The sequence below is a fragment of the Apium graveolens genome, chromosome 6 (assembly GCF_009905375.1).
Source record: "Apium graveolens cultivar Ventura chromosome 6, ASM990537v1, whole genome shotgun sequence".
Taxonomy (NCBI): domain Eukaryota; kingdom Viridiplantae; phylum Streptophyta; class Magnoliopsida; order Apiales; family Apiaceae; genus Apium; species Apium graveolens.
The window spans coordinates 14926928-14932847 of NC_133652.1; the positions used below are offsets into that span (position 1 = coordinate 14926928).

The following is a 5920-nucleotide window of genomic DNA, read 5'->3' on the forward strand; positions in this document are numbered from 1 at the left end:
CAAAGTAATCTCTCTCCCACCTCCCTTTATATACACAACATCCTTAATTTAATTCTATATGCATCTGTTTTTTTTAAATTTTATTATAGTTTCTTGATGATGCTGTTGCCCGTCTAGGTATTCTTCCTGATACCCCCTTTCTTTATTTTATTTCTCGATTTAATTTTTATTAAATTAATTTAGAATATTTTTTTTGATTTTTTACTTTAATTGGAGAGGTCTTGTGTGTTGAATTGTGTAATTCTTGTTTATATGTGAATTGTAATGAATATCGTGTTGATTTTTTTTGTAATTGGTTTAATTTTAGGTGTTGAGAAGCGAAGGTCTATGGTATTGTTAATGTTCTTGAAAGCATTGGTGTAAGATATATAGTTCCTCGTCTTTTCTTCCATTTATATTATTTGGTTTAGGGGAATTTTCTGATTTTGATATTGATATGCAGCTGCTTACCAAGAAGACCAAAAATCGTTATTCATGGAAAGGGTTTGGAATCATTCCAAAAACTCTATAGCTGCTTAAGGTGTTTACTTTATCCAACTTGTGCTTTTATAAAGAACTTGATTATTGAACTTGGTCGAATATCCTTTGATTGTATACTTATATGTAATAACGCGGTTTGTATTTTAGGCGGATGCAGTCTCCAACCCAACCAAAGAGCAACTGGTTGATGTAGTTCAGAGGCATTTCATGATGATGGTAATTTATGCATTTTCTGTAGTAATCTTTTTAAATTGTGAACTTAAACTGTCATTATATAAATAATATAAATATTGTCCCAAACCTCTGCTCATGTTTAAGAGTGTTGAGATTTAGACCAGTCATAAGATTGTTCCGGCAACTCATATATAGTGTATGCTTGTTTTTTCTAACCAAATAATAACTTGTTAGTTACTGCTACTCTTAGTATATTAGTTTTTGGCTTTCTGCCTTTTAAAGTTCTAGAAATATACTACATATATGTATTGACTTTAAACAATTTATATGTTGTTGGTGAAGCAATTGGACGAGTTGCAAGTCATACCGGGGTTTATGCACTCTGCTAAGCGATTGAAGATGGTGTGTAAATGACAACTAATATTGTCTCTTCCAGTAAAAAACTTGGGTTTGTTTACAAGATTTGAATACAGGAAGCTCCAAATATCTTGACGATAGTCCTAAAGAGATTTCGGGTAATTGTTGTCTAAGCAACAAGCATTAAAATACTCATGTACTAATCCTTAAATCCCTTGTTCTACACGTTGAGTTTGAGGTTTAGCCATAAAGATCCAGATTTTTGTCCACCAAAAAAAGCAGTTTGGTAGGTTTAGCGTGTAATATAAGCAGCTTACTATTTAAGGTGTCCTTAGTGATACCCATTGGCAATTTTTTTTTTGTAAGAGCAGTTCAACATTTTAGTTATTATCTTTATCCATTGTTTAATCAACATGGTAGCATAAATATATTGTGAAGCCATTAAGGATAACATTCTATTTAAATTCCCTACTAACTGGTCTAGTTGCAGAGCTATTGCTTCTTTCTGTTTAAATTTGTTGAGTTTCTCTATTCTTTAATAGTCTATTCAGAATCATGATTTTGCTTTCTCAGGAAGGAAATTATGGAAAGATAAACAAGTGTATTAACTTTCCCAGAGATGTTGGATTTGATTTCGTTTATGACTGTAGCAGATGATATTACATTACCTATAGATATGCTTAATTCATCTTTCTCCGGGCATTACATTACCTACTTAATGTAAGGTCAATTTTTTTTCCAATACTGTGAATCTTTGACGCAATAGTTCTCCAGTATCAGAATCAGAAACTTGTTCAGCAGTTAGACGTGCAGAAGCATGAGTTGCACAATCTTGAAGGCAGAATAAGAGAACTTAAGGACAAACAGTCCACATATGATGAGATATTAATCACAGTGAACCAACAATGGAATCAGGTTGCTTCATCTTTTGCACGTCTCATTATTCTGTTATCACTATATAATTTATGTTATTATTATTTTAACTATTTTCCTTGCTCTTCTGATGTAGTTGGTTGATGATTTTATTTTTCTTGGCGCACGTGTTGGGGATGGAAAAAGTACAATACATATGTTGGATCGTGCATACCGTGTGAGAGGTTTTTAACGATATTAATTTACTTTGCATAATACTGGTGATCCCCATAAATGCATTGATTAATTGTATCTTATCTGTAATTTAGGTCCAGTTCCATCATATCCTGCAGAGGAGATGTTTCTGTGTAGAATATTAGAATTGAGTTGTGGAAAGACACAAAGCTGAAAGCATAAGGCAGGTTTTGCATGGGAAGCCATCCGGAGAAGGTCAGGAAACTTGCCTATTATTAAGTAATACTATATATAAACATCGCTTATTATTATTATTCGCTAGATTATGGAACTCCTCTTGTTTCTTTCCGGCTATCTGCTCTATTACAATCTTAGATATTGTTGTTCTTCATAACCATTTAACATTGACAATGTGCTCTGTTACAATCTGGAGTATGCAGATACTGTTGTGCAGTTGTCTAAGATTGACAATATGATGAAAGAGGAGGCTAATAATCTGTATGAGGTGATTGAAATTCTACATTTGAAGCATAAAGAATATGTTGAAGATATGCAAGGCAGTTGGTTCAGGATAGATGACACTGAGGTAATGAGTCTCTTCTGAATGGATCATAGATTCACAGTATTGAAAAAAAAATTGACCTTATCCCTTGTTTATCATTCATGACTAAATGTTGCAATATTTTTTGATAAAACTCGGTTATTTTCTATCTTTATACATATAAAGAACATTAATAGATTTTAAAAACATGTAATTTTTAGATTTTTTATTTACAAGTAGGTGGTTGTATCTTCTTCGTGAGTGTAAATTGGGTATAACAATGATAACATGTCAATAGACAAGTTTATAGGAATGTTTATTAGCTGATACGAAAAGAGTGAATATTGTGAGGATTCAAATCATGTTCCATTTTTTGAACTTGTAAGTTGTGATTTTTTTCTTAATGTAGTGTAATATACATGATTATAAAAGATCATAAAGTAATGTACTTCATAACTATATTAGAGCTCACTACAGAACAGTACATTAGAAGGGTTTACTTGATATTCAATAATCATAATACTGAAATCTCAAGATACATAAAATTTCAGTGGTACTTTTTGTTTGGAAAGTAACTCTTAACTGTCACCCAACTCATGTCTTTTAAACTTAGCGCTTTTAGGAAAATTAGATTGTAGTGCTGTAAAGTTTATAAATTTTTGTTTCCTCTTACCCTTTTGTTATCGTGCAGGTTGAATCTCCCTTTCCACCTTCTCATAAGATAGGCATCAACTCAGTACAGAGGGAGGTTGAAGAAATTATTCTCGATATTTATGTTAGCAGGGATGACTTAGCAAACATATAACATTAGTTTGGTTTTGAACGATTCTGTAATAAAACTAGATACTTGATATTTATGTTACTGAATATAAGTGTTTAGTTAGTTCATTATGTAAATACTTTCAATGAATAAATACTGATGTCAAAAAAATAATTGTACATCACTTTTAATATATAAATATTGATGTCTCAAATGCAATTGTACATCACTTTTAATGAAGAAAAACTGATGTCAAAAAAGTTGATATACATTGCTTTTTCCTAAAAACCGATGTCAAAGACTAACATGTTCAACTCTAAAAGGAACATAGATATCACTTTGTTTGAGATACAACTGATGTCTAAGTGCCAACATAGACATCACCTTTTACTAAATAAATCGATGTTTAATATCAGATTTTACATCACCTAAATGAAAATATTCGATGTCTATGTGGAAAAAAACATAGCCCATTATATGTTTAATTTATTGTAATAGGTGTAATTTATTTATTAAATTATTTATTTCTAACATTTTTTTGTAAAAAATAATGCATGGACATCACTTTTTTTGCCAGAAATGATGTCTAATCAAGTAAAGACATCGGGTTATGGCCGATGTGTAGAATAGACATCATCGACATCAATATCGGTTGTCAAACAACACAGACATCGGCCAAAAACCGATGTCTATGGACATTTTTCTTGTAGTGAATTGTTCTTTGATAAATATTTTCCTACCTGTATGAAGAATGAGATGGAGATGAAGTTTCTAGGACTAAAGCAAGAAGGAATGTCTGTGTCGGAGTATCTTTCAAGATTCTTGGAACTTTCCAGGTTTGCTCCTCATCAGGTTGATACTGAAGCCAGAAAATGTCAGAGATTTCAAGAAGGGCTGAAACCCCAAATTAGAGAGAAGGTGTCCTTGTTGGAGTTGGAACAATTTGATAAGTTGGTTGGGAAGGCGAGTATTGCAGAAAGGGACTATGAAGCTCATACTCAATTCTTTAACAATAAGGAACGAGGAAGAGAAACAGAATTGAGTGTTAACTCAGGATTTAAGAAGGACAACAAGAAACTACATATAAGGAAGAAGGAGAGTTTTCGGGGAAGTGATAAGAGGATCATTGCATCTGAGTGTAAGAAATGTGGACTGAAACATGGTGGTGATATTTGTTATCGAGCTGATGGGCTGTGTTACAATTGTGGAGAAAAGGGATATATAGCTTCTCAATGTCCCAAGCCTAAAGTGATTTCTTGCTACAGTTGCGGACAACCAGGTCATTTATCAAGGGACTGCCCACAAAAAGGAGTCAGGCAAGAAGTGGAAACTAAAGGAAATAGGACTTCTACAGCAAGACCTTTTCAACAATCAGCACCCAGGGCAGTGGCACGAACCTATGCAATGACAACTCAGGATGCCGAAAAATCTCATGATGTTGTGTGAGGTACGCTTCAACTTTGTGCTCAAGATGTTCATGTGTTGTTTGATTCGGGGTCAACCCATTCTTTTATGGATACAAAATATGTGGATAAGTTAAATGTACCTGTGCAAAATCTAGATAATGGATTTCTGGTAAAACTTCCAAACGGTAGAAATTTGTTCGTAGATAAAATTTATCGAGATTGTCCCTTAATGATTGGTGAACAAACCTTCTTAGTGGATTTATTACCGTTAGAACTGAGGGACTTTGGAGTGATTCTGGGAATGGATTGGTTGTCGAAGCATAGGGCGAATCTAAATTGTTATAAGAAGCGAATATGTTTAACCGGCTCGAATAAAAAGAAAGTATATTTCAAGGGAGATAGTGTAGAAAAACCCAGTGTTAAGAAAAGGTTGTGAAGGTTTTCTAGCATATGTGGTAGGGAATGAAGGAATTAAAAATAAAGTCGAGGATACACCTGTAGTTAGAGAGTTTTTAGATGTCTTTCCCGAAGAGTTACCAAATTTGCCCCTGAAAGAGAATTTGAGTTTGGGATTGAATTGATTCCGGATGCCCAACCAGTATCGAAAGCACCATATAGAATGGCACCGACAGAATTAGCGGAACTTAAGATACAATTACAAGAGTTGTTGGATAAAAAGTTTATTAGACCAAGTATTTCTTCTTGGGGAGCACCAGTGTTGTTTGTAAAAAAGAAGGATGGTTATCTAAGATTATGTATTGATTATAGAGAGCTAAATAAGTTGATGGTAAAGAATAAATATCCGCTACCACGAATAGACGATCTTTTTGATGAATTGCAAGGAGCCACTTACTTTTCGAAGATTGATTTGCGCTCAGGTTATCATCAGTTGAGAGTAAAGAAAGAAAACATTCCATTGATGGCATTTAGGACTCAATATGGTCATTATGAATTTGTAGTGATGCCATTTGGGGTGACAAATGCACCGGCAGTATTTATGGATTTGATGAATCGAGTATTTAGGAATTATCTGGATAAGTTTGTAATTGTGTTTATCGATGATATTCTTATTTACTCGAGAACTGAGGAAGAACATGAGGAACATTTGAGGATGGTGTTACAAACTTTGAGAAAAGAACAGTTGTATGCTAAATT

General features: G+C 33.4%; 1 long non-coding RNA gene across 1 annotated transcript; it reads left to right on the forward strand.

The window, feature by feature from the left end:
- The first annotated feature begins 2231 nt into the window (after positions 1 to 2231).
- On the forward strand, positions 2232 to 3423 carry LOC141664407 (uncharacterized). The gene is made up of 3 exons (XR_012552012.1): positions 2232 to 2313; positions 2499 to 2644; positions 3291 to 3423. It is a non-coding gene; the product is annotated as an uncharacterized LOC141664407 (long non-coding RNA).
- Positions 3424 to 5920: the final 2497 nt, after the last annotated feature.